This window comes from Rhyacophila brunnea, unplaced genomic scaffold (assembly GCF_057557595.1).
Source record: "Rhyacophila brunnea isolate RB1 unplaced genomic scaffold, BYU_Rbru_1.0 scaffold_12, whole genome shotgun sequence".
Taxonomy (NCBI): domain Eukaryota; kingdom Metazoa; phylum Arthropoda; class Insecta; order Trichoptera; family Rhyacophilidae; genus Rhyacophila; species Rhyacophila brunnea.
The window spans coordinates 3,007,516-3,035,446 of record NW_028232774.1 but is presented as its reverse complement, the minus strand read 5'-3'; the positions used below and the strand labels follow the sequence as shown (position 1 = coordinate 3,035,446).

The 27,931-nt window shown below is 35.5% G+C and overlaps 1 protein-coding gene across 1 annotated transcript in view; it reads right to left on the bottom strand.

Moving 5' to 3' along the window:
• Positions 1–27,931, bottom strand: part of LOC147077658 (uncharacterized) — a 207,133-nt gene that overhangs the window by 10,057 nt on the left and 169,145 nt on the right. The window lies entirely within an intron of this gene.

Below are 27,931 nucleotides of genomic sequence, written 5' to 3'. Positions count from 1 at the left end.
AGTTTTCATCACTTTGCAAAACCCTCCGAAGGAAGATTAGAGAAGACCTTCGTAAATTCAATGTAAACCTCATACAAGCAATTGTGAAAGCAGGCAGAAGTTTAAACAAAAACAAGCAATGCTTGTCGATAGGAAAACGTCAAATCACAGCACTAAAAGCAAAAGATGGTTCTATCGTCAGAAATTGGGAACACTTGTTAAGCCGAGTTGAAGAGTTCTACAGCGATCTCTACAGTGATGACACTGACAATACGACTATAGACTTAGATCTTCAGAGAAATGGAAATTCGGAAGACCATACTCCCGAAATTACATCCTGGGAAGTAACCCATGCTTTAAATTACATGAAAAGTGGGAAAGCCCCCGGGGAAGACGGTTTAACGATAGATATCCTCAAAAAAGCAGGAAAGGATGCAAATGAAGTACTTGCACAATTGTTCACAGCCTGCATATGCAAAGAGGATGTCCCAGAGGTATGGAAAAATGCCAGCATTGTCATTCTTCACAAAAAAGGTGACAGAGAAGACCTAGCAAATTATCGTCCAATAAGTCTACTCCCTATTCTCTACAAGACGTTCACAAAAATTCTCTCAAACCGTCTGCAAAATGTACTAGACGAGAACCAACCGAGAGAACAAGCCGGATTTAGAGGAGGATACAGCACCATGGACCATATCCAAGTCGTCAGAGAAATCATAGAGCGGTACCAGGAATACAAACTGCCACTATGCATGGGTTTTATAGACTATGAGAAGGCGTTTGATTCGATAAAGAAATGTTCAATACTCGACGCACTCAGAAAACAAGGAATCCCTGGACGCTATATAAATATTTTCAATAATATATACAGTAGCGCAACAGCATCTGTAAATCTCCATAAACCATCGCGCAGATTTCCTATCAGCAAAGGAGTCCGACAAGGTGATACAATCTCACCTAAACTATTTACAGCTACCCTTGAAGACTTATTCAGGCAACTTGACTGGAATGACAAAGGGATCCCCATAAATGGAGAATACCTGAGTCATCTGCGCTTTGCCGATGACATAGTAATTTTCTCGCAAGACTCAGAAGACCTCCAAAGCAGAATGCAGGAACTCGCTGAAGTAAGCAACAAAGTAGGTTTGAAAATAAATGTAACAAAGACGAAAGTCATGTTCAACTGCTTTGCAGGCCAAAAAGAGATCCTCATCAATGGCACTCAGCTCGAACAGGTGAAAAGCTACATCTATCTGGGACAACAAGTATCTATAGATGGATGTATATTTGATGAAATTGTTCGCAGAGTAAAGCTAGGCTGGAGTGCTTTTGGCCGCCTGAATAATGTCTTCAAAAGTGACCTTCCACTGTGCCTAAAGCGCAAAGTGTTCAACCAGTGTGTGCTTCCCGTGATGACATATGCGTGTGAAACATGGACCCTAAGTAAAAGAGAGATCCAGAAACTTAGAGTAGCACAACGTGGTATGGAGAGGTGCATGCTGGGCATAACGCGAAAGGACAAAAAGAGGAATGAGTGGATAAGGAAGCAGACAAGGGTTTGCGATGTAATAGAGTTTATTAAAAGCCTTAAATGGAGATGGGCTGGACACATAGCTCGAAGAAGAGACAATCGTTGGACAAATCTAGTCATCCAGTGGTATCCAAGAAGTACAAAACGTCCACAAGGTAGACCTAGAGGCCGCTGGATCGATGAAATGATAAAGTTCTGCGGAAGTACGTGGCAACGCAATGCACAGGACCGAGAGAAGTGGAAGCAACTTGAAGAGGCCTTCATCCAGCAGTGGATAGATTCAGGCTGATGATGATGATGATGAACCATTAATATTTTAATTTTTTTGAGTAATTCATTTTTATTGCTACAATGTTAACTGTTTCGATATTTCCGCAAAAACATATGACTTAATTAATCAGACTTGGCCCTAAAATTTTAATTCTATGTTTCAGATTAGTGAATCCAATCCCGAGCCAAAATTTTGATCCCGGGATTTCGGGATTACAATTAACAATCCCGGGATTGGCATTTTTTCCATAGTTAATATAATTTTTTTTATATATTATAAGTACAAATAACATTCATAAAATCTACTATTTAAGACATTTTTTTATTGTTAAAATTGTGTACGTTCAATTTTGGAAATACATATGTTTAATGGAGTAAATAATTATATTGTCATATAAATAATAATGTGAAAGTAGAAGAATTTTATTTATTTATGAAAAGATAACAAATAAAATACAATTTCAATTTCAATAAAAATTATATATTGTGTTGAAAAAAATTACAGATTTATTTAAGTAATTAAAACATTATTCTGAATAATATGCCGGAAGTAATCTCCAGAATAGCATTTTCTGGTAGTGCGCAATGGTTTACTATCTATAAAAAGAAGACAGCTTAGGTGAAAGACAGTTATAGAAAGAAGACAGCTGAAACGTTTAATTAAATGTTTTTTGATTTATTTATTATATTTCTCAAATGTTCTGTTGTCTGTGTCTAATGTGGATTCTGTTATCTGCATCGTACATAATATTATGTGGAATTTTTAATTCATGTTATTTTCAAATCTAAACGATTTTCATTTATAAAGTTTCGTAAAATCAATATTGTGTATGGTGTTTACATTATATTATATGAGATTGCTGTTTCTGATAGTAAAGTCTTAATGAATGGGTTAGCGAGATTTAAAATAGTAAAGCAAATCATGGTTTATGGCATTTCCTCTTCATAAATCTAATTAGTCAGCCAAATACGAAACTGCCGTAAAACGTATGAGATCATGGTGAAATTACTTTTTTTAAAAGTGCGAAGGATTTGTTTTTCCAATCTTTCTCATTTTTATTAATTTTATGTGAAAAAATAAAATGAATTGGCAACTTACACGTGGGTATAAATCAAACTTCATTCAAACTCAGTTTATTTCTAATGTATTTGTTTGTTATTAAAAGTATTTTTTCGGTTAAATTTTCGTTTTTATTTTATTTTCCATAAAAATTGATATAAAAATCAATCCCGAATGTTTCGGGATTATGTTTACGAATCCCGGGATTCTTATGTATCGAAAATAGTTCGGGATCCCGGGATTGGAATCCCTAGTTCAGATATATTATAAATATAGACAATTCATCGACGAACACAAGAGTTTGACAACTCTGAATAATTGGTAACAAGTCACAGAGTAGCCTATTATCCCGAGAATCCTGTATCCATGCACTTTGCAGTTGCAGCCCGCATGCATCTCTATTTGCTGCATTGCGCACTTTTAACTGTAACAACCAGTTAAACTTGCAATAATAAATTGATAGTAATTGAATGATGTTTTAGACGATAAAGTGAGACACATTTAAAAGACGATATGTGTTGATTTTTTCCCATGGTTGATGATTCACTTCTGGTACAATATAATATATATTTTTAATTATTATTGAATACAAAATAATAATTTAATAAATAACTATTCGCTAATAGCTAAGTGCAAGGATGCTGTCGATAGATTTGGTTAACTTTTGACGCTATCTGAAATCATGTTAGAAATTAATACATAATATTATAAAAGCTTGTTGCATTCTATTAGCGGAATTTGAATCCTTGGTTGAACGTAGTTTTTAGGGTTCGCATGAGTCATAGACGGATCGATGGGTTATTGGGTAAGAGCACTCACTCAGATAATGCACTGAAACTCTCCCTAATCAAACTCCCTGACTAGTGTGATTTTTCGACTTTTTTAATTTCTCAAGATTCGAAAATTCTCGAAATCAAGTAAATATATTTTTTTCTCGAGAATTCTGGATTTGTTTTCAGATTTCTCACGATTACCGAGAAATTCTCTTCTTACCATTTTTTTTAATTTTTTTCCATTCCAAAAATTCTATTCAGAATCAATTAAATGGCGTATTTACGTCGGCAGCCTAGTAACTATTTCTCGATTTTTCGAGAAATGAGATATTCCGAAATTTCGGAAAATTAATTTCTCGAGATTCGAATATGGCATTCTCTAATTATTTCTCGATCACATCCTCTACTCTTGGCCAAAGCACGCCAACAACCAAGATGCCGTTTCAAGCCTTATCACCACCTACCAACCGTGAAACAATTTTGCAAGAAAACTATATGAAAAAATATTTGTAGTTAGTGTTTTAAAGTCTTCAAATTTCCTACTTATAATTAATTGTACCTACAATATTTGGAGTTATTTCAAATTTCGCTTTCTTCTTCTTTCTTTCTACTATGTCCGATCCTAATAGGATCATATGGGCCTCCACATAGTGGAGGTTTGTATTAACTGATTTTATTTTTACTAGAAATGGATGTCAGCCACTTGCTCAACCTATTAGGTCCATACTCTGACTCATACACAAATTGAAAAACAATATATTGTGTACTTGCCAGACCCAAGATTCGAACCTGGGACCCTCGACACTATAGACCGGCGCTTAAGCCACGCGGCCATCGTCGGTGTATTCGTAGTTCACTTTTCTGATCTGCTACTTGAAAATCTTCTCTTCAGAAATTATATTCTAATTACGATACTATAAGCGGTTAAAGAGGTAAGATTTAATATATTTTGTAGTGGGTAGGTATATCCTGATTGATGTTCTATTTCCCGCCAATTTTTACGAATAAAAAATTAAAACGGCGCGGAAAAATGCATCATTTCCACTTGACCCAAATTTGATTTTAATAACGCGCGATGATGAACAGGATATTGTCGCTGATGTCGTCTTCCCGGATGTAGCGCAAAGATTGTCGTTTCAGGCGCACAGATGTGCGTCTCTAATTCTGACTCAAATAAAAAGCAAACAGCGTTTACCTACAGGCGGAACACACGAGTTGACGAGCATTGCGTCTATAACCAGAGAGAGGATATCTTATTTACGGATGCTCTTTTTTAATTTTCTTATTTTGACAGCTGTGAAGTAACACATTTTCAACTCGATAATATTTTTCTTCCGTTTGTCAGTGGTGCAGAGTTGTCGAAGAAAACCTTCTTCCATGACGGATATAAATGGGTGGTTCACAATAATTATGGATCAAGTCCAATTTTCATAAAAATCGTTTTTTTTTGTTTCATTGGCTAGATAAAACAGATTTCTATATTGTGTGTTAATATCACAATCGTAGCTCTACAATTTTCCGCATAAATGGCAATACTACTATTGATAAAACATCAAATTGAATGTGAATCATGTCCATTTTGACAGTTCCTTCAGTGGTATAAAGAGGTATTTGCTAATATTAATAAAGCCTGAATATACTTTATGTTTCGACTATTTATTTAAATTGATCCATGTACTATCAAAATATGGTATGTAGGAAAAAGTAAGAAAATAAATAAAACATAATAATAAAAGTAGATGGAAGCACACAGAGTGAACTATTGATAGACCCTATAAAACAACGTCCACCTAAATTCACACTCACGTAAGTGGAATATATCAATATCCGAAGCGATTTCTTTAAACATGTTTATTGCCCTCCCAATAGGCATTACTAATGGCAGGTTAGTTATGCAACAAGAACAAACAACGGATGCCCTCGATTCCTAAGATATATTATCAGAGACACACCAGCCAACACCACCAAGAATGGCAGAGTTTCCATTTACGCCGTGTATAAGTCGGAAAAATATGTAGCTAAATAGAGATCCCTTCTAGATTTTAAGACAAATAATGTATAATATAATGGCAATGAAACTATAAATCGATAATGTCTTTAATTCAAAATTGTTGACATGAGATGGAGACATGAATTTATTATACTTAGTAATAATTACAAGATAAAAAGAACTTTTTATATACCACGTTTTTAATTCAGTTGAATCATGTAAACTTGACAATTCTATGTACTAATAAATATTTTTTTTGTACTTGATAGAAATACTGAATAAATATAGAATACTGAAATGTTATTTTGACATTTCACATTGATTTCCATAGTAACGCACGTATATACCTATTAATGATTTAGGTGCTAGGACCCCCTTAGCAATCAGTGTTTTACTTTTTACGGATTTATTCCGAAATAACTTTCATACAAAACAGAATTTACTGAAAATGAATTCAATTCTGCTTAAAGATGGCTAAAAGTATTAAAAGAATGCTTTGTACGTGTTCTGATATATTCTAAAAGTTTCAAATGTCTAGCTAGTCGGCAAGTTCGTTAAAAATCGATTGCAAGATTTGGACAAACAAGAATATGAGCTAATAAAAACGTGGTAAAAAATGATGTTCATCGGTGAACTGTATAATTTTTTTCCGAAACCCGGGTTAATAATATATGAAAGTTTGGATTATATTTGTGGCAAAATGCTTTCCATTTAATGAGTATTGAAATAACATGTTGACAATTACTGCATGTTGCTAGCAGGATCTCCGTGTTAAAATTAATTTAAAATTCTGTCAAGTTAACACACTCAGAATGACGTGCAGCTAAAATGATACTAAAAGAAACATTTAAAATAATGATACTTTCCGGCATGAATTGATAAAGATTGTTATTGAATTGACCGATATTTTTTCAAGAATGAGATAAGTAGCTTCATTGAATAATAGAAGCTGAATTAACTATCTTAAAAATTTAAAGGGATTGAGCAAATATCTCAAAATTCGTAGCCTATTATTGAAGTTATAATACTCTTTAGGCGCATTTGGAAAATCAGAACAGGGGCCCTATGTTAGAACTTGCGAGTGCAAGCCGCCCGGTCGACATGACGTCATATGACATCATTGTGACGTACTACCGGAGTGATAATAGCATTCGAGAAAATAACGCTGGTCAGACAGTGGCGTTATTCATTGTCACCATACACATATAGGTGTGTCATCATAATAATATCTATGGTGAGCACTGTGTGCTGGGCGGCATGCCTCGAGCGTGTATTGGCTGACGTCACAATTACGTCATGTCGTCGGCTGACACACGAGTCGATAGCTAGGAAATCGCGGTGCAGAGTGTATTTTTGGCGTGTGACATGTACCTAACCACCGCCATCTTTATATTAATAAAGCCTGAGCATAACTTTTTGCACAAGCGACGAGTGGTCCACTTTTCAGCTGTCAAAATCAGATCCCAGATTGCTTGACATATTTTGATTCGCCCTTTCTCGTTTCAAATTGAATTAAGTATATAAAATTCTCACATCAAATATATTAACTATCAGTGTTATTTATAAATAATATACATTCCTGTTATTCATCAGCTGTCAAAGTTAGACTAGTCCTTCGGAGATAATATCGATTTCCAAAAAATATGTATCATTGATCTATGCATTACATTTGTAGAAAGTGTATTAATGCTAGTGTATTATTTATCATTTAACTCATCTATATAATCGAATCATTCTCTGTGTTAAGGCTTACTTTGGTCGTCACTTCCAATTATTAATAGCACAGAACCACTAAATCAAATGAACTCCAAGGTCTCCAAGATACGTTAAAACAAGCTGAAAGAATACTCCAACAAGTGAACACGACAGACGCGTCAGTATGAGCACTATATAGACAATGACGGGTCATCCATAGACAATGGGAGGGGCGAAAAGTAGGACTAGTCGTGTAATGTATTGGCTTTCTTCTTCAGTGGGCGATGACCTAACACATCATTTATTTTTTCACACAAAAATAAACGCACTCGATTGGATTCGAACCACCGATTGTTCGGATATCAGCCGAACGCACTACTATTACGCCACAATATGATACTCCAATTGTGACGATTATACAGTATAATATTATAGTTTAGAATTGTTCCGTTGCCTAGGCAGCGAATTTATTATTGCTGGCCATTTGCAATTCCTTAAGTAAACAAACTATTAAATGTCATGTGGCAGTTGTTACTTTAAAAATAAAAACAACGATAAATAATTATATAATTTAGTAATATAAGTTAAAGTGAATAGAAATAAACCAACGGCGTTCCAATAAGCGGTCATTTTTCTTCAGTGTGTAATTTAACAAGATAATTAAGAGCTAGTCGAAAAATCTAGGTTATCACAAGTTTTGTTTTTGTTTCGTTACGCCAAAGAAGTATAACTTCTAACGCGCGTACATAAGTGCACACACCGATCTTTTGTTCTATATGTAGCAGGCATATTACAACGCGTCCATCGTGGGATGGGTTTTGATGCGAACCCCTGTGGTACACAAATTGGAACATAATAATCATTTTTAGTTGTATGTAACTATAAATTCAATCGCAATGTTGCAAACAATCAATAAACACATGTAGGTATGCATTAATTGCGATTCCGAAAACAGAAAGACCAACAATAAATTTAATTTAATTTTTTGGTTTCTCATATGCAGCTTTCTCGTTTCTTGCAACTTGTAGTAAAAAAAAGAAATGAGTAAAATAATAAAATTGTGAATGGAAATGTTAATAGCTGGAGTTTTCACAGTTACCGTATCTTAATATTATCGTATAGCTGTGGTGGACATACGAATATTATTTTATAATTTAGTGCCCAAGTTTTGCAAGTAATGCAATGCCAAGTTTACGCGGGAAAACAAGCCACGGCGCTTCAAGATAACCTATAAACGGGAACATTTATTATTTCAATAATCTCGAACAACATTTGAACGTGTATAAAGTGCAGGTATTTATTTACAATTTACTCAGCGGCCCGCACACAGTGATTCAACGCAACCTCAACTTAATCATATATAATTATAACTCTTTTACGATCTGGGCGCGATATTACATAGAGTCAACATTATGGATATAAATCCAGGACAAAATACAATTTATAATCTCATTTCATTTCATCTCTATTTTTCTACTGACTACCGACTGGTAACATTATGGCGTATGAACTCGTGGGTATTGGATCACATATTGTTTTCCAATGTGTGTTTGAACCCGATCATGGATCTAAGAGATTGAGGCCAACACCCATTTCTCGTGAAAAACAAAAATCTGTTAAAAAATGTGAGGCGATCTAGGTTCGCATATTATGATTAGATATTGTAATACCGAATGAATATAAATCAATACAGGTATTTCTTATTTAATACCGGTATTAACACCGGTGTTCGTCAAAACATATTTTTGAAAAAAAAGAAGTACCTACCTATCAATAAATCGTCTCTGTTCTGGCAGAACACACTAACTGGAGAATACTAGTTTTGAGTAATTTGACTTAGAAGTTGTTAAAATGTTTGAAATGGTCTATCATGTGAGTTTATTAAGTAATCGTAAAAAGGACGACTTTAAAATAAAGACTGTTTATTTATTAAGAAGGTTTCCAGTCGGTAAAAATTTAAATAAGGAACATTTTGGTATAACTAACTCAATATGTCATTTTTTCGAATTAGTGTCTTCTGCCAGAACAATGACGAAATATAACTAGTATAATCTATTTAAAACACTGTTATGACAACCTTGAGTACATATCTACATTTATTATGTTGACCTTTATAAATATGAGTATAGATCATAATAATATTTTAGAACTGCTAATGTTTACCAAATACTATATAGGAAAATCTCTCTCAAATTCAACGTTTGTCGGATGTACTATCAATGATGGATCAATAGTTATTTATATTTATATTTGCCACGAATATGTATTTACTTTTTCAAAATAATATGTTAATTAAACTCGACAATTCTATAAGTATATATGAGGGATTTTGTTTTAATATTATTTAACTTTTGTTGGTTTCAGTAAATTTATTTGCGTAAAACTTATACAAGAAATTTAATATACCATAATATAGCAGTGAGTAATAAAAAATAACATTAAATTCATTTTCAAAAAACATAAACGTGTATGCGTTCGTAATACAGAAAATACCGGTATTTTGGATTTTTATAACAGGTATTTCGGTAACGATAAATATAATTGAATACCTGTATTGTAATCCTTACATAATATGATGATTGTGGAGCCAATTACAAAATCTATATAATACTGTGCTTCATTTTAATTAATGTGATATTTTTCTACTAATAATTTACATTATAGTATCTTTCTATATAATGCCATCGGGAAAAAACAATGCTTTTGCCAAATAAAAATAGTGAAACAGGAATGTTGGGTGCATTCATTATTTAGGAATTTATCAATGCACAGTGCATCAATTATTGGATGAGTATGTTGTCAATCCTTTATGGTCGTCGGTCATTGTCGGGTTGTGTTGAGTTGCGGTTACGACGAGTGTGCGAGGCCTCTCAGTGGAACCAATAAACTTGCATCCATAAAGAAAGCCGGTAGTTTGTCTTTGCAGATATTACAAGTTATGATAGTGCTCAAACGTCAAGAAATAAATATGAATGGAATGTCATATTATAATTATTACCACCGCATAAGTGGAATAGTGCACAATACACCCGATTACAAATCCATTCCCACCAACCTTTCCTCGTAAACAATAAGGGCTCGCTAATAAATGACGATGTTATTTTTGACCTCCTAAATTAAATTTGAATACGTACTACAGCTACTGCCAAAAGTATTGATGATTACTTTATATAAATAAATATTTTTTATCCGAGTAAGAGCGAAGCCACACGGTCTCGCGCCGCAGCGCAGACGCAGCACCGTGTGGCTTCGATCTAACCTGCCAAACAGAATCACTGTTTTGAAGTAATTTTTCTTTGGAAGAAAAACTTTTGATTCCGTTGAGACAATATAGCAAACCCTTATCGAAAGTGGTTTTCAATATGTAGGTACCTACTGACACCGATCTATTTAGCTACGTATTTTTTTCGACTTACACGAGGTATACATGAGATCTCTGCCATTCTGGGCAGTGTTGACCTGTGTGTCCTTGGTAACTATCTAAGAAACAGAGAGCATCAGTTGTTTATTCTCCCAAGGTGCAGAACCAACTTGCCACTGGTAATGCCAATTGAGATGGCGATAACTATGTTCAACCAAATTGCTTCGGGTGTTGATATATTCTACTTGCGCGAGGGTGAGCTTAGGTGGACGCTATTTTATAAATTCTTAAAATAGGGTCTCTTCAGCAAACTCGGTGTACTTATTTCAACTTCTATAAAATATGTATAATTGTATTTCCACTGCTTTTATATGTTTATATTATGTTTTCTTTTTATATTTTCATTTTTATCGCTTTTATTACTTTTCTTCTTTGTAATAATGTTTCATGTCATGATGTGAACGTCTTAAACTTATAATTTGTAATGTCCACAATATGTTAAAAAAAATAATTGAAATTGAATCCCGAGGAAAGCCCGATGGAGGAAAGAGCCTGACAGTACAACTCTGTTGCTAGGAGAGTTTGACGCAACAAAATATCAGACAACAGATATAAAGGTAGGTTCTTAATCTGGATTGTAGAATTCAGAAACTGAGGAATAATAATTATTAATATAGGTACTTGATTCTATGGGTTCTGCCCTCCTCCAAGAAACGTCTTCACTGTTTATCACAATCTCGATTCACTGACCTAGCCTCAGGGACGCTCTCTTTTTACACAAGTCAAACCACCGCAGTCTAGGTTTCCCAACCCTTCATTCATCTTTTAGTAATTGATAGGTCGGTGGTTTTGCCTCCAAGCTCTGTCAGCTTGGCCGAATAGAATCTCCGACTTTCTTATGTGGCGAATTCCAGGATGCCGATCACATCCTCTGGGAGTGTCCCCATACGTCGGTTGAAAGGGAAGAGCTTCTCAAGTCGGTCCGACCCTCAATTGGACCGGTCGGCCATTGTGACTTGGTATCGACGAGGGAAAATTTCTCAGCTTTTAAAAAGTTTGCGGCATTTTACGGCTAGCGAGAAGGTCTTTTCTCATCGAGAATTGACCGTAATACATTATATCGAAGTAGGAATCACGCACACTCTAGTGCACGCTAACCAAGGTCTTGGGAAGTTGCTCCTGGGACACTTTCGGCACAAATTTGAAGAGCGCCTAACGTTCGTTACGCTACTGAATACGTCTGCATAACGGGTGTGGAGAGGTGGCGGGTGGTGGAGGTAAAAGCAAGTCTTTGAAGAGGAACCTCTTGGATGTTCGAATATCTTCCATTATGAAGAAACGACTTGCTCAATGAAGTCGCCCGCCCCATTTTCACGTGTAGACAACAGGGAGTCACAGTTAGACTTGGGTTTCGGGAATTTCCCGACGGGAATTCTCGAGAAATTTTCGAGATTTTCCATCCCGAATCTCGAAAATTGAAATTTTTAACATTTCGGGAAATTCAGGATCTCGAGAATCTTTTCTTGGGATTCGGGATTTCTTTATTATCAAATATTAATGGAAAAAACGATTTTCTATATGAAAATAGTGGACAGAAAACACAAACTGATCGGGGCATTTAACACAATTAAGCCAACGTCGACTCAAAATGAGCGCAATTTTTGCAATATCAGGGAATTTTGTGTCTTAAAAGCGTACGCGATTGTCAGACGCAGCGATTGACAGTCTGTGTTTTTTGAAATTCTATTTTAATAAGTAATGTTTTGAATTATTTTTGTTTCCCTACGTCTATTTTGTTTGTCTTCTTACATAAATTTAAAGAAAAACATTTTTTTACATTTCTCCAGAATTCTCGAGAATTTTTTTCTGGAAATCCCGAATCTCGAGAATTGAAAATTTCATCATTTAGGGAAATCCCGAATCTCGAGATTGAGATTTTCTCGGGAAATACCCAACTCTAGTCACAGTTCAACACGCTTGTTAAATAGTTCATAGTGTGGAGACAACGTTACATAGGTACTGGATTATTCGTTCAACTCATTGTAGTCATACTTCGGGGATGTGAACCTGCGACACATCAATTAACAGCCAGACGCCATGATGTCGTAGCCGTGGTTCATACATTAATATTTTCCCATAGGTATCTAAATTATTTTACTAATCGTGCGGACAATATCAGATTAAACTGATACGATATCAATCCCGTTTGCTCTTTGTAAATGTCATCGACTATACACACAGTTTTATAGTAGTATCGGACGTGACTTTGGAAGTGAGTCAACGCGACTTTCCAGTCGCTGAGGCCTGAATGTATTGGCCATTGGTCAAACCACATGTAGGTATTCAAACAAAACCGAGAATGACAAAATATATTCATTTGTCCATATGTTCAGATATTACGAATAGGTACACCGCGTGTGAAAAGTCATAGCACTATAAACTTTCAATCCAAGATACCTATATGCATGAATTTTTTCCTAATTGTTTTTCAATGTTTGTTTTATTAAGGCCATGCATTAGTTGAGGCACGGTCTAAAAAGATCGTTGCTAGGCGATGTGCGGATTGCGGGTCGCGGGTGAAAATGACGCCTGTCAAACGAAATATTATTTCTCATATAAATCCAACATACGTCCATTTTATGTTCTGTTTATTATTCTATTAGTATCAATAATAATATATTCATTGACATGTTTGCTTTTTAAAGTAAATGGGTAAAGTTTTTAGTCATCTTTACACGATTTTAGAATTAATTGGCCCGTCGCCATCACGCAGCAAAGTGACGTGCGTCCGACTCCACGTTATCTCAATGAATGCGAAGCAAGTACAAATTTTCGTCGCGCGTACAGTTGAACATTATTTGGCGTTTCACTGATGCGTCACCTTAAGGCTATACCTCAGCTGAGGCATGGTCTAAAAAGATCGTGACTAGACGATGCGCGGATTGTGAAAATGACGCGAGCCGAACGAAATATAATTTGTCATAAAAATTCAACATGCGTCCTTTTAATGTTATGTTTATTATTATATTCGTAATAATAATAGTATATTCATTGACTTGTTTTCTTTTTCAAGTACATGCGGAACGTTTTTTAGTCATCTTTACACGATTTAAGAATATATTCCTCCGACGCCATCACCAAACAAATTGACGTGCTCACAAGTCGACTAACGCTCTCCGACTGGCAATGCGGCCGAAATTACGTCCCATATACTGTTGAAAAATATTTTCCGTTTCACTTATGTACGCTCTTAATATAATTTTTTGCTAATGGAAACAATTCATCCAAATGTTTTATGATTTATCGTCGTTTAAACGTCGGAATATAGAGTCCCAGGTTCGAATCCTGGGTCTGGCAAGTAGAGTCTGTATTCTATAAGCTGGCGTTCACGTCACATCGTTCGCGGACGGAGAGCATTGTGCCATCGCGTTCGACTGTTGCAAGTTTTCAATGGGATGGAGCGAGAGGGAATGCAGTTGTTATGTGCCATTCAAATTTGTACCGTTAGTTTGTCAGCCAGTGGGTTCGACAGGCTGAAACATGTTACATCTTGTCATTTCTTAAGTTTGTTGCATTATATTTATTGTTTACTTCCTAGTAATATTCCAGAATAAAAAACACTCTTCAGTCGGACGTCTCACAAGAAACACGCATTGTGTACCTAGTAATATTCAACCTTGTATTAAAACTTCAGTAATAATATATTATGTAATTTTGTGTTATAAATCGGAAATAAAGGAAAACGTTAAATATAATTAATAATATCTTTTAATAATTCCAACCCATAACACAGTGTTGAATGCTGAAGCGGGGGGGGGGAACCGTACGCCAGCTGATAGAAGACAGACTCTACACATATTGTTTTTCAATTTGTGTATGAGTCATAGTATAGACCTAATAGGTTGAGCAAGTGGCTGACATCCATTTCTAGTAAAAACAAAATCTGTTAATACAAACCTCCAGCCTGTGGAGGTCCATATAATCTTATTAGGGTCGGACATGGTTGTAAAAATATCTGTAGCTGTAGATAGATACAGTTGCTATAAATTACCATGTAGTTTTGGTGAGCTCTTCAGGGAGCATTACCCAGAAAACTCAGAAATAATGGGAATTGAAACACCCAATGGGTGTAGAGGAACAGGCAACTGATCTCAAGTGTGGAAGAATATGGGATACACTTAAACACGTGTCCAGAATACGCTTGTCATTCATTCTGACAGCTGGTGTCGGTTTATGTACTGACGCTCATTCAATATTGGTGTATTCGAAGATTGCAACACACACTAGTGCACATCTATGTGTGGTTCATTTTCATAGGACACTCACACATTCAAAACCCTGCGTCAAAATGTAGTTTATTGGGGTATAGCCTATCGAAATTCTATTTATTAATATGTTCTGTGGTTTTATCATATTTTTTATCATGACCATTGGCGGATCTATGTGTGGATAATACCCCACCCCCCCCCCCCCTTGTGTGCGAGCCTGAATAAATTACTAATCCTACACTATACTTCCTATTATTAATTATCTAGAATTTAATAGAACACAACCTTTTCTAGAAGATCCTCAAAACTACAAGAAGTTACTTTTATTTATGGGATACCATGTACAAGCAAGTTACTATAACTCGACAATTTATTATTTAATTGTGTACAAACGACATTTAGTACACAGAATAAGGAGCCAATGTTCCTTTCATAGAGCAATAACTTCCTTTGCAGACCACCCTAGATGTTTGCCGCGTTACATCTCCGGCCTTTGAACGCTAATGTTTGAAATGCATTGTGGAAAATGTTTACGAGCAAATAAGAATATGCACGGGACATGATATTTTCTTCAGAAAGGGTTTCGAAAGATATCCGACGTCGTAAAAAAGCTTCTTTTCAAAATGATAGGATAGATTATAGAAGTCTGGCAACATTTTCACGAATTTAATAAATCAATGTTATTTTCTATTCCATGTTTGAATATTTTGACAGCTAGTTAAATAAATTATTATTGTCGATGGGATAATTCATAGTATAAAACCAAGCATAAAGTTTGTCGCCAAATCTTCTTTGGTGGAAATACCCTTTTTAATTATTAAAATAGTTTAATGGATGTGATTTAAATTATGATAGAATGTGGATATATTTAATAATAATTTAATAATCCCTTGTGTTATTTATTATCGTAAGAGACTGGTAGAATGGTATCAGATATTTCTGGCAGTACGAGTGACTCATTTAGGTGTTGGTGTCGTTACTTTCAGCGCTCGAAATGGAAAATGTTACGAACCGGAACGCTCAATAATTTTCCGGTAATATTAACGTAAGTAAGTAGTTATTAATTGTATGTAAGTATGTGTTATCAAAATAAGTGTTAGATTTTATTGTCATTTGAAGCGCCTAATTTCAAAAAAATTTGAGTTAGATATGTATTTAAATGGATATTTTTATTACCAATATGATGGCCAAAGATTGAGATTGAAAAAACGCCAAAAACCGTCAATACGTATGATCAAAAATTAGGGTTCTTTTCAAAAGCAGCTAAAATGGTTGGGTGTGATTTTCAAATACCCCTAAAATACTCTTTAGAATGTAGCGAATTACAAAATAAATACATAAAATTCAAAAATTTTATAGAAATGATTTTTTCTCATTTTTCTCAAAACTACCTAAAATCGTTTTTCTCATTTTTCTCAGAACTACATAAAGTCGTTTTAGGGCCTTTTGAAACTAGGCGTTTCATATAGCCTGTCTAGCTCAGATGGTCAAGTTTTTTTTCCCACGAGACGGAACGATAATTTTGCGGATTTCATTAACAGGAACGGCGTTCCGGTGCGCACCGGTCCATTTCGATCCCTGGTTACTTTCAAATGACAACATTGCAAATTGATTTCGTCGTTGCCGCATGCCGGAATAATAATATGTCCTTCCTCTTCGTCTACATAATGTAAATGTACGCATATGATTATCTATGGTACGCATGAAATCTGATTTTCAATGAATTAGGAAATGTAATAACTATCATTTTTTTTGACGCCTTTTGTAAATCTATGCATGGGTCTAGTGAATATACGTCTAAGAGAAAAGCATACGGAAGCCCATTTGAATGTTCAAAATAGTCTTTCAATATGCATTTAACTGCTGCCCATATTATATACTTTATTAGGTGCCAGATATAGTGATGAAGTCAAATACGATATAAATGAAACATGTTGGAAAATGTTTGATTTCCTATCATTTATTTACACTTTGACAGGATGTTGTTACATAAGTGAAAGTACAAATAATTAGTAGCGCGTATAAAATGAGTTTTTTTATGGAAGGCATTTATCTACAATTTAATTATTAATGAATACCTCGACACAAGAAAAAAATTGGAACAGTTATTTTCTTATCACGCAGGAAATGCTAAGCAAGCAGAATTAATAATAACATTAATTTGAATAAAATCAGAATAGATATAATATGTGTCAGTGGGTCTATTCTATACACAAGGCGGCCATCGGCGGTTATCAATGGTAACTTATCATATTTATGTATTGAGGGTTATAATTATTACAATAAGTTAGCCGTCTAACTGTAAAAACTGTCTATCTCATAATATTTTAGTAAGTATTCTTTTCTTGTCTGTTAACGTTTCATAAAACACTTTTCGTCATGAGTTAAAGGCTTTTGTAAACCAAGATATATCTTTATTGAATATACCTACATATTAGAAAACGTTTTGAAAAATAATGGGTGTTCCCAAATTAAGATGTTCAATATATTATTCTCATAACTTGTGAATTATTCGTTGAATTAAAAAAAATAGGAAAGCTGTATTCTTATAGAATATATTATAAGAATTAATCTGTTTAATTTATTAATGTCATAATATTATTATCAATCGTAACTACCTTCATAGGAGTATTAGAACCAGCCAGTAAAGGCTCTCACAAAACGTAAGTTAAGATATTATTATAAAATATATTATTCTATAACAGTACGTATAAAATCGATAGGTTCTGATTGTGACCTCAGAATAAAGCAAATCAAGAGTGAAATACCTAGGTATGTTAATTAAAATGATACACAATAAAAGAAATTAAAATTAAAACAATGATAAACGAATCATTATCGGTGTCATCTAGGGATTGCAATACCGGTATTTCAAAACTGGTATTCCAGTATTTATCAATATCGAAATTTAAAAATCCAAAATACCGGAATTTTCGGTATTAGCAAAGCACACTCGTTTACGTTTTTGAAAATGAATTATAAGTCATGTGCTGCTAAAATGCAAATATATTGAGTGAATCCAACAGAGGTGAAAAAATAATAAAACAATTTTCATCAAATATATTTATATATCTAAGTAATTGTCGCGATGAATTATCATAATATTATTTCTAAATAGAAAACATCCGTGACAAAAATGTTCAATTATTCTATAAGTTTAGTGTTGAATTTAAGAAGTTTTTCCTGCAGCCTGACTTATTTGCACTTGATGCACTTTTGAGAGCTTTAGTTAAAATTATCAATATAATCAAATTATTTGTAAAAAATCACTAGTTCTACAGATATGATCAATACATATTTTTAAATGTCAACTTAATAAATGTAGGTATGTAGGTTTTTGGTACAAAATAATATTTTAAAAAGATTTTGATAGCTATATTTATTGATAAGCACCTAATTCTATTTTGTTTTAATTTTTAAGAAATACCGGTATTAATACCGGTTTGCAATAAGAAATACCGAAAAACCGGTTTTGATATTTAAATTCGGTATTGCAATCCCTAGTGTCATCGTCATGGATGAATATTTTTAGTGTCGACTAAATATTATTATTTATTATACTATGGTTACTGCGTTTACATAAATTTCTGCTTGATCGAGCTTTAGAAGTACCTAGTACCTAAGTGTTCGGATTTCTTGAATTGAAGGGAGTATAATTGGTAGGTACCGACTAGAAATAAATTCTAATTAAAAAGGCGGAATCATTTCTTAGAACTGGTTTAGTATGGCAGGCTAGCAGAATGCTAATAGTACAGCGAGCGTACATAATAAAGAACTGCAAAATGCGGAAATGAATGAATGAATGATCTAGCCTGGCTAGGTGTTTGAATGTGCGCCATATAAGGGACAAATAAAAGATTATATATTATAGTATCGTAATCGCAACACTAGCCGATGATTCTAAAACTTTATGGAGTGATACCCCCATTTTCATAAAACAAATGAACGCACCGCGCCCTAAGCATTTTTCCTACTTGTTATAAGCAATGCAACGGAATTTTAGAAATATATACCTACAAAACTAATAATTATTGAAAGATCATAAATCGAAACCTGTGAAATAAGAAAAACATCATAACATGACATAAAACTCACCTGGACAGTGAATGATGTGAGTCCGAATCACTATCGGCCTAAGATTTTTCTAGATTTTTTTTCCTAATAGGTGCCGTTTTTTTCCAAATCATATAGTTGTAAGAAAGAATATTTTTCATTCTCAAATATTCTGCATGTACTATTTATTCAGTAGGTATGGAATAATAAAAGAAATGAATTATTAAAATATTTTATAAATTTTATTTGCTATTTTTTAATAATATTTATTTAATTTAAATAATTTTTTGGCAAACAGCCGAAATGGAGATGGGCGGGGCACATTGCTCGCCGAAAGGACGGCCGCTGGACAAATGCCGTCATCCAGTGGTACCCAAGGGGCACGCAACGGCCACAGGGTCGCCCTAAAAGCCGCTGGATTGACGAACTGGCAAAGTTCGGCGGAAATACGTGGCAGTGAACGACACAGGACCGAAAGAGTTGAAAGAAGCTTGGGGAGGCCTTCATCCAGTAGTGGATTGACCCCGGCTGATGATGATGAATTCAAATAAAACAATAACAATGACTATGTGCTGGCCTGTTTATTGAAAAATAACGATTATTTCAGGGGACTAAACTAAACAATAACTATGATCATTGCTGTTGTAACAATAATATATGGTACTGCCTCATATGGGAAACTTACATTACTTTCTAAAATAAAACAACAATGTTTGGTTTATAAATGCATTATTTATGTCATATTATAGGTTGATTAATTTTCATATTTTTGCATGTAAATCATTAAAATTACAAGCTGTTTCCCATTTAAATCGAAAAATCGAAAAATTTGCACTTACTATGGTCCAACACACAAGTATTTTTTTTTTAAATATTGTATAAAATGAGTAAGATAGAAATAACTTGTTTAAAACTTGAATATCCGGCGCGACAAAAAACGTTACCTACGTGTATATCTTAAAATACGAATGTAATATAATTGATGATAGATGTCATGTTTTGATGGGGAGAGAATAAAACTCGCGCCCCAAAGTTTGATCATCATCATCGCAACTCACAACCAAAACAAACATTGCCAGTCGTGAGTTCTCCAATCACCAAAAGCTATTATTCACGATTTTTTTAATTTCATTCCGTCGGTTAAATCATTGAATAAGTACTTTTATTTCTATTCTATAGCAATAACACCAATCATTTCACAACATTTTAACAAGTCTAACCTTACTACATATTGTATAAAATGTTATGATTAGGATCGACACTAGAAAAATCAAAAAAGTTTCAGCATTCGTGAAGATTGCTTAGCATTTTTTTTCTGACATTTTAACATAATAATTCTTATATAATAATATCTAAATTTGTTTCATGATGTACAGTTTCCGCATGCAATTTTATTTAAAAAGAAATGTTTAAATTTTAACGTTGAAGAAAGCCTTCTTCTATAGAGACCAGGCAAGTGGCGAAGACTCATTACTAGGGATTCCAATTCCGGGATCCCGAGCTATTTTCGATACCTATGAATCCCGGGATTGATAAACATAATTCCTAAACTTTAGGGATTGATTTTTTTATCAATTTTTGATAAAAAAATTCAAATTCAAAATTTCAAGAACTTTTTATCTACCACGTTTTTAAATTTCTGTTGAATCATATTATAAACTTGACAATTCTATGTATTAAATAAATACTTTTTTTGTACTTGATAGAAATACTGAATAAATATAGAATACTGAAGTGTCATTTTGACATTTCATATTGATTTCCATAGTAACGCACGTATATATTAATAATTTTGTTGCTAGGACCCCCTTAGCAACCAATAATAGTGATTTTTTTTCGAAAAAAATAACTTTTCATACAAAACAGAATTAACTGAAAATGAATTCAATTTTGCTTAAAGATGGCTAAAAGTATTAAGAATGTATTATAATCATGCTCTGATATATTCTAAAAGTTTCAAATGTCTAGCTAGTCGGGAAGTTAGTTAAAAATCTTCAATCGTTCAATACAAATCTTGGACAAACAAGAATACGAGATAATATCTTTAAAAGAGAATAGTGATTGTATTATTAAGGGGCTATACCTATACATAGAATCGCGTAAGCCCCACTTTTTGGGGTTTTCTAGCTGTAACTCTCGAAGGAGCATGTTTTAATATCTCTTTCAAGCGTCTAATTACAATTTTAATAATAAACTTACAAAAAAGGAAGCATTCCAATGAATACTTGTCCCAGAACGAAAATAATGAAACAACATATTGATAACTATTACACATATTGTAACAATACACCCACGATAGCCGCGCGGTTCAAGCGTCGGCCTATAGCGTCGTGGGTCCCTGGTTCGAATCCTGGATTTGGCAAATACACATATTGTTTTTCAATTTGTATTTGATTCAGGGTATGGACATAATAGGTTGAGCAAGTGGCTGACATCCATTTATCGTAAACTGTTAATACAAACCTCCACTCCGTGGAGGCCTATAATATGATCTTATTAGGATCGGACATGGTCAAACAATAATATTTTTATTATTGTATTGTGCATTTGACAGCAGTCGATTTGGTCGCCGCGAAGGTAGTAACACCAACATAAAATACCGTTTAAATATCTATGATAATATAATATATATTTGATGGCCCAAACATTGTCACCTAATCTTTACCCCGGCGGCTTTATAAAACTCGTAATTAAAATCCCTTGGAAAATCGTCAATCTATCTTTCTATTTCAGTTTAAGTCCTCGCCCTGTGTATGCACTGGTGTACACTAGGTGGGAAGAATTTGGGAAGAAATTGAAAAAAGTATGCGAGGTGACGAATGGAGTCAATAGATTAAGTAAATATTTAAATTGTTTAATTGTGTTTTCAAATAATATGGTATGTACATAGCACGTAAGTTTTAAATAAAGAAATATCTTATTAATAATTATGTATACTCGTATGTGAGGAAGATGTAAAATTGATATACTATAAAGGAGATGAATGCCGGAGAGAATGAGAACTACGATAAATAAATATAAGCATTCATTAAAATATAATAATATGTATAGCAAAATTACCGAAGAGGGTTACTATTAAACTCAGTAGTTTTGTTTTGTATAATTAAATTCAGTAGCTGCATTTTATAATTTAAAATAAATAACGTGTTTAAATAAAATCTGTAAATTTAAAATAATACACGCACTGCACTGCGTATTCTGTCAATCACTCGATATGCGTGAATCGGGACTATTTTGATAGTGTGTGTGCACCGCTCACACCGATTCTAAACAAAGAGACAATTTTCGGCGGGAGATATGTTTTTATAATTTGGAAATTGAAATAACTTCTTAAATACTTAACTTCCTGCGTAGCTTTCTTCCGTAATTATGTTTTAAATAATTTTACCTAGTTGTTTATAGATTAGAATAAGAGTTTATAACAAATTAAATGTTAAGGAATAATACGCGCGATCGCACTGCTAATTAGGTGGTGCCTCTGAAGGGGGACAGGCTTTAAAAAATAGGTCTTGTCCCGAAATAGAAGTAGTGTGATCAGTTCGATTCTGTCCTTCTAATAAGGTAGTAATGTAGTTCGATTTCGCTCTTCTAACAAGATAGTTGAGTTCGATTCGGCTCCTCTAGGAATATAGTATAAAACCCACGCTCCTTTATGGCGTGCCAGTTAATAACTAAATAAGTAAAAATTATCAATTGAATATTAAAAAATAAGTTCCTAAATAAATAATCCTTTATTATATAAAGTTAAAAATTAGATGTATAAACCCTGAAATGTTTTAAATGATAAAAACCGTGTTATAACAAAATAAATAAATAAACAGATTTTAATATTTTCTTTAAGACTTTAATTCACATTGTATACATTTCCAAAAAAAACTATAAACATTAAATAACCACCCTATGGTACGTGCACTAACAAGTGAGCTAGCCAAATTCGTGTCGTGCTATTGAGGGTGTGTTATTTTGGCGCCCATAACGTGCAGGCTGAGGAAGTGCATGGCTTCTTCCGGAACCATGACCTGATAAAACACAAATATTAAAAAAATCATTTTTTTTTAAATATATAATAATAATAAATGTGTATAAATGCTAACGCGCTCCAAGACTCGCACCATGGCTAAAAATAATTCAGAGGACCCTAATCTTTCGGAGGAGGAGGTGCCGACTCCTATTTCAAAATTAGAAACTGCTCCGCTGTCACTGGATATCAGACCACGAGTGGAAATGACACTGCCGACAGTGACATCACTGACAACACCGAAGTCAATGCCAGAGATTACGTCGGTAGCGCCGCACTCATACCAAGCTCCGTGGGCCTTGAAGCCTGAATTAGAAGTATTTTACACCGGAAATCCTAAATATCGAGTGGCCGGTTTTATAAAAGGATGTGAGGAGTTTTTTGCATTGGCCAAAAGCTCGCCCGAAAGCTGGACGGGACTAGCGCTGAATCGTCTTCGGGAGGAAGCGAAGATATGGGGAAAGACTATCTCTTCACACGATTCCTGGGAGTCGTTTATATATCGACTGGAGTTACACTTCGAATCACCCATGAGACGTCGTGAACAACAAGACAACCTCAAACGAGTGGAGCAGCGAGCTGATGAAGATGCTTTCAGCTTTCTGCTCAACAAAAAAGATTTGGCGACGGTTCTTTTACCTAAAGAATCGAGCGAAGAGCTGGCCGAACTCTTCTTCGAGCTCCTAAATGAGAGGGACCAGTTGCGAGTGGGCCAATCAGGCTGGTCCAATCTCGAAGGACTCATGGAGATCACCAAGCGACTGAAGCCAACGAAAATAAAAACACAAATAGTAGTGGCAGGGCAACGACCAAAAGAAAAGGAATGCGGATGCCCATGCAACTGCAGCGGAAACCAGGAGCGGACCAATACGCGCGCTTCAGTAGGACGACAAGCCCCTAAAATTGATATACGCCATGAACCACCTCCGCCATTCGAAAGGCCTATAAATAACGGCCCAAGAGATATACCGGAAGGAGGTTATGTTCGAGGATCCGTAACACGAGGAAGGGGATTTTTAAATGGTAGACCTCGAATGCCTCACGAGTATGGAACCCGGCCGTGCCAAATCTGCAGGAACGGGTACCACGAGAACTATACATGTCCGGATTATCCAGCCTGGAGAAGGAACCAGGAAGCATCAAGGCGAGAAGATCAGTCACAACAATGAGGAGGCGACGCAGGTCCTGGTCACCGCCTCCGACTCAAGGTTAGGAGCCCGGACGCTGCTGATGTCTCCCCACATGACGGCGATACGTTTGAGAACTTTCTTCCAAAGTCTACTAGTGTAAAGTGTCATAGTAACTTTCTTAAAAAGCCTGTGAAGTTAAGTGGTATATTAGAAAATAGAAACAATACTTCGACGGACAATGCCAATACCTATTTTAAAAATAATAATGTAAATTCAAAAGAAAGAGATGTAAAATCACAGGCATTGCTCGCCGACGTTTGTTTAAATAATAAGTTACTTAAAGATAAAAATATTAATAAGTGTGAAAGGTTGAATGAATGTAGAATGTCAGAAAAAAATGGTGTACGTGACTTCCACGATGCGGCCGTTGGAGAGAATTCCCACAGAAAAACAGTAAGTTATTGTTTAAATCCCGAGACTGGGCTGATAAAATTAGAAAAACAATCTCATATTATGGCGCGTAAAAATTTTGAAACGCCTTACGAAACTGTAAACAAATATTCTCTTTGTCCTACACAGAATATAAAAATGTCTTATGCAAAGTTGAATAAATACTTTAAGTATAATCCTTTGAAAACCTTTCAGGTAATAAATTCTAATAAAATAGATGTATATAAAAATTGTTATGTCCATAATAAATGTGGAAATATTCAAGATAACAAGACTACAAACAAAACATCGAAAATGACATCGTTCGATAAATCAACGCATAAAAATGTTACGCATCTAGATATTAGTGACAGTTCATCTTGTGAAATGCGTGATTTACGAAATATTACAAGTCGAGAACAATTAAATTCGTTTTTGTATATGACGCCACATCTAAATAAAGCGATTATGTTACCATCGGCTGGTTTCAATGAAAGGAATGATAACATAACGTGCTCGACATTTGAAAAAAATAATAATGAAAGAAATAGTGTGAAGTGTTTAGATATAATTAAGAATAACGCATCGATATCTGATTTAAACAAGAACAGTGGTGAATATATTGAGGAAATCGACAGTGGCGTACATATAAGTAATATAGAAAATAAAAGTGTGAAATATTTAGATGTAATTAATAATGATGCACTGACATTTGAATTAGATAATAAAAGTGTCAAATATATGGAAAAAATCGACAGTGGCGTACATGTAAATAATGTAGGAAATAAAAGTGCGAAATATAAGAATGAAAATAATAATAGTTTATCTGCAATGCATATAGTAAGTAGTAAAATAAAATACGATGACGTACCCCCTAAGGATACTGTAACAATAATACATGATAAATATGCGTCCAACGGAGAAATTCTAAAACAAATAAATTGCAGAATTAATAGCATTGGTACACACCAAGACGCTAACATAAAGGAACAGCCCTATATTGGAGTGTACTTGCCCAATAAGGGGGACACAAAGGGAGTGAATGGCGAGCATCTGCTTCGACTACCACTGAAGATAAATGGAATAAAAGGATGCTACGAAGCTGTTTTGGATACGGGAGCCACCAGGACCCTGATACGTAGTGATTTGGCACAATCACTTTCCAGAATAGAGGGTAACCCCGTGACGTTGATGACTGCGGGCGGTGAGTCTCTACAGACGCAAGGCGAAGTTTTAATCCAAGGCTACTTACGAGATAGTCCTGTACACATTCAGGCACTGGTATTAGATGGATTACATATTGACGTTCTACTCGGCCTGGATTGGATGGAAGACCAAGAAACAGTGATTGACTTAAAGCGCCGATGTGTGCATTTTGGAAAAGCAAAAAGACAGACATTACATTGTATAACAAATAGGTTACCTCTACCAAATGGACCAATTACATTGGCCGAACTAAGTCCTGATATTCCCAAGGAGGCCCGCATCGCTCTAACACAAGTCATGGAAGATTTCCGAGACCAATTCGCGGAAACAGGCCCTTGCAGTCGAACATCAGAATTTAGAATCCATTTGAAAGACAAAACACCATTTCGTATAAATGCTTATAAACAATCGGAAAGTAAACGGAAGCAGATCCAGGAGGATGTGGAGCAGATGTTAGCTGATAACATCATCGAGCCAAGTACGTCCGCGTATGCGTCTCCCATTGTTCTAGTACCTAAACGCGATGGGACTTCACGTTTTTGTGTGGATTACAGAAGACTCAACGCTGTAACCATCGATGAATCCGTAACACTTCCGCTCATCCTGGACACACTTAAAGACCTTGGCACAGCCACTATATTTAGTAGTTTGGACCTCAAAAGTGGTTACTGGCAAATTCCAGTCCACAAAGATACGAGGCCTTTGACAGCCTTTACTACAGCTGACGGGGGCTGCTACCAATTCAGACGACTTCCTTTTGGAAGTAAAAATGCACCGGGACACTTCCAGCGGCTAATGAGTCAAGAGGTGCTGGTAGGCTTGGTGAATAACATTTGTCTGGTCTACTTAGACGATATAATCGTTTATAGTAAGACATGGGAGGAGCACGCCCATCATTTGCGACTTGTGTTCGAAAGGTTGCAATGCCACGAGCTACGCGTCGCACCAGCGAAGTGCCATATTGGTTTATCGGAGGTAAATTATCTAGGGCATCGTATTACCTCAACCGGGAATGAGCCGCAGGCGCATCATCTCGAAGAAATAGAAGCGTTACCGGAGCCAAAAACTCGTAAAGACGTGCGATCTTTTCTCGGTTTGGTTAATTGGCTTAGGGAATACATCCCTAAGTTTGCCGAGATGGCGACCCCGTTAACACAGCTACTTCGAACCACCGTGCGATTCCGGTGGACATCAGAAGCAACAGAAGCCTTCCGCCGAATAAAGCAAGTCTTACGACAGCCTTTGAGGTTGGCAAGGCCTGATTTTGAGAGACCCTTCTGCATTCAAACAGACGCATCCGGTTGCGGCATAGCCGCTGTGCTTTTTCAAAAGAAAGAGAACGGCGAACGTGACGTAATCGCTTACGCAAGCAAGCGCATAAACGACACTGAGAGGCGGTACCACAGTAACGAGCTGGAGGCTATGGCCGCTGTATGGGGCATCACCCGATACAGGGGTTATTTAGAAGATAGACCGTTTACTCTGATTACCGACAATCAGGCGCTTACGTGGCTCAATACTGCTAAAAACAGTAAGGGAAAGTTGGCAAGATGGGCAATCCTCCTCTCAGAGTTTAGTTTTACCACTGAACACTGTCCGGGAAAGGAGAACCATCTCGCTGATCATCTTTCAAGGTACCCACAAGAACCCGCTGGCGTCACTCTAAGTCCGGAGGAAGAGAGTGCACGTATGGCAGCGCCTACACGAAGACCGGAGTCTGCCGCAGTAATGCTGCTGACAACAGTGAATATAAGACAAAAAGTAATTGAATGCCAGAGGAACGACCCAGTCACACGGAGTCGGATGATAAAATTAAACTCAAATGAAGGTGTCCGTAGGAGACTGGCAGGATTCGAAATAAAAAACGGATTGTTGGTGAGAAAAAGTAATAACCAAGGTCCTACCCTTGTAGTACCACCACCCCTTCAAAGGGATGTCATACAATTATTTCATGACGAAGGAGGACACGCGGGCGCGCAAGAAACCGATTATGCTATTCGAAGTGAATTCTTTTGGCACAAACGAAGACAGCAAGTGGAAGCGTATGTACGCGCTTGTGTCATCTGCGCTACTCGAAAGCGTGGTGCATTGCAACCACGAGCACCTCAAACCTCGCATACGGAGGCAAAAAGACCATGGGAAATCCTGGCCCTTGACTTAATGGGCCC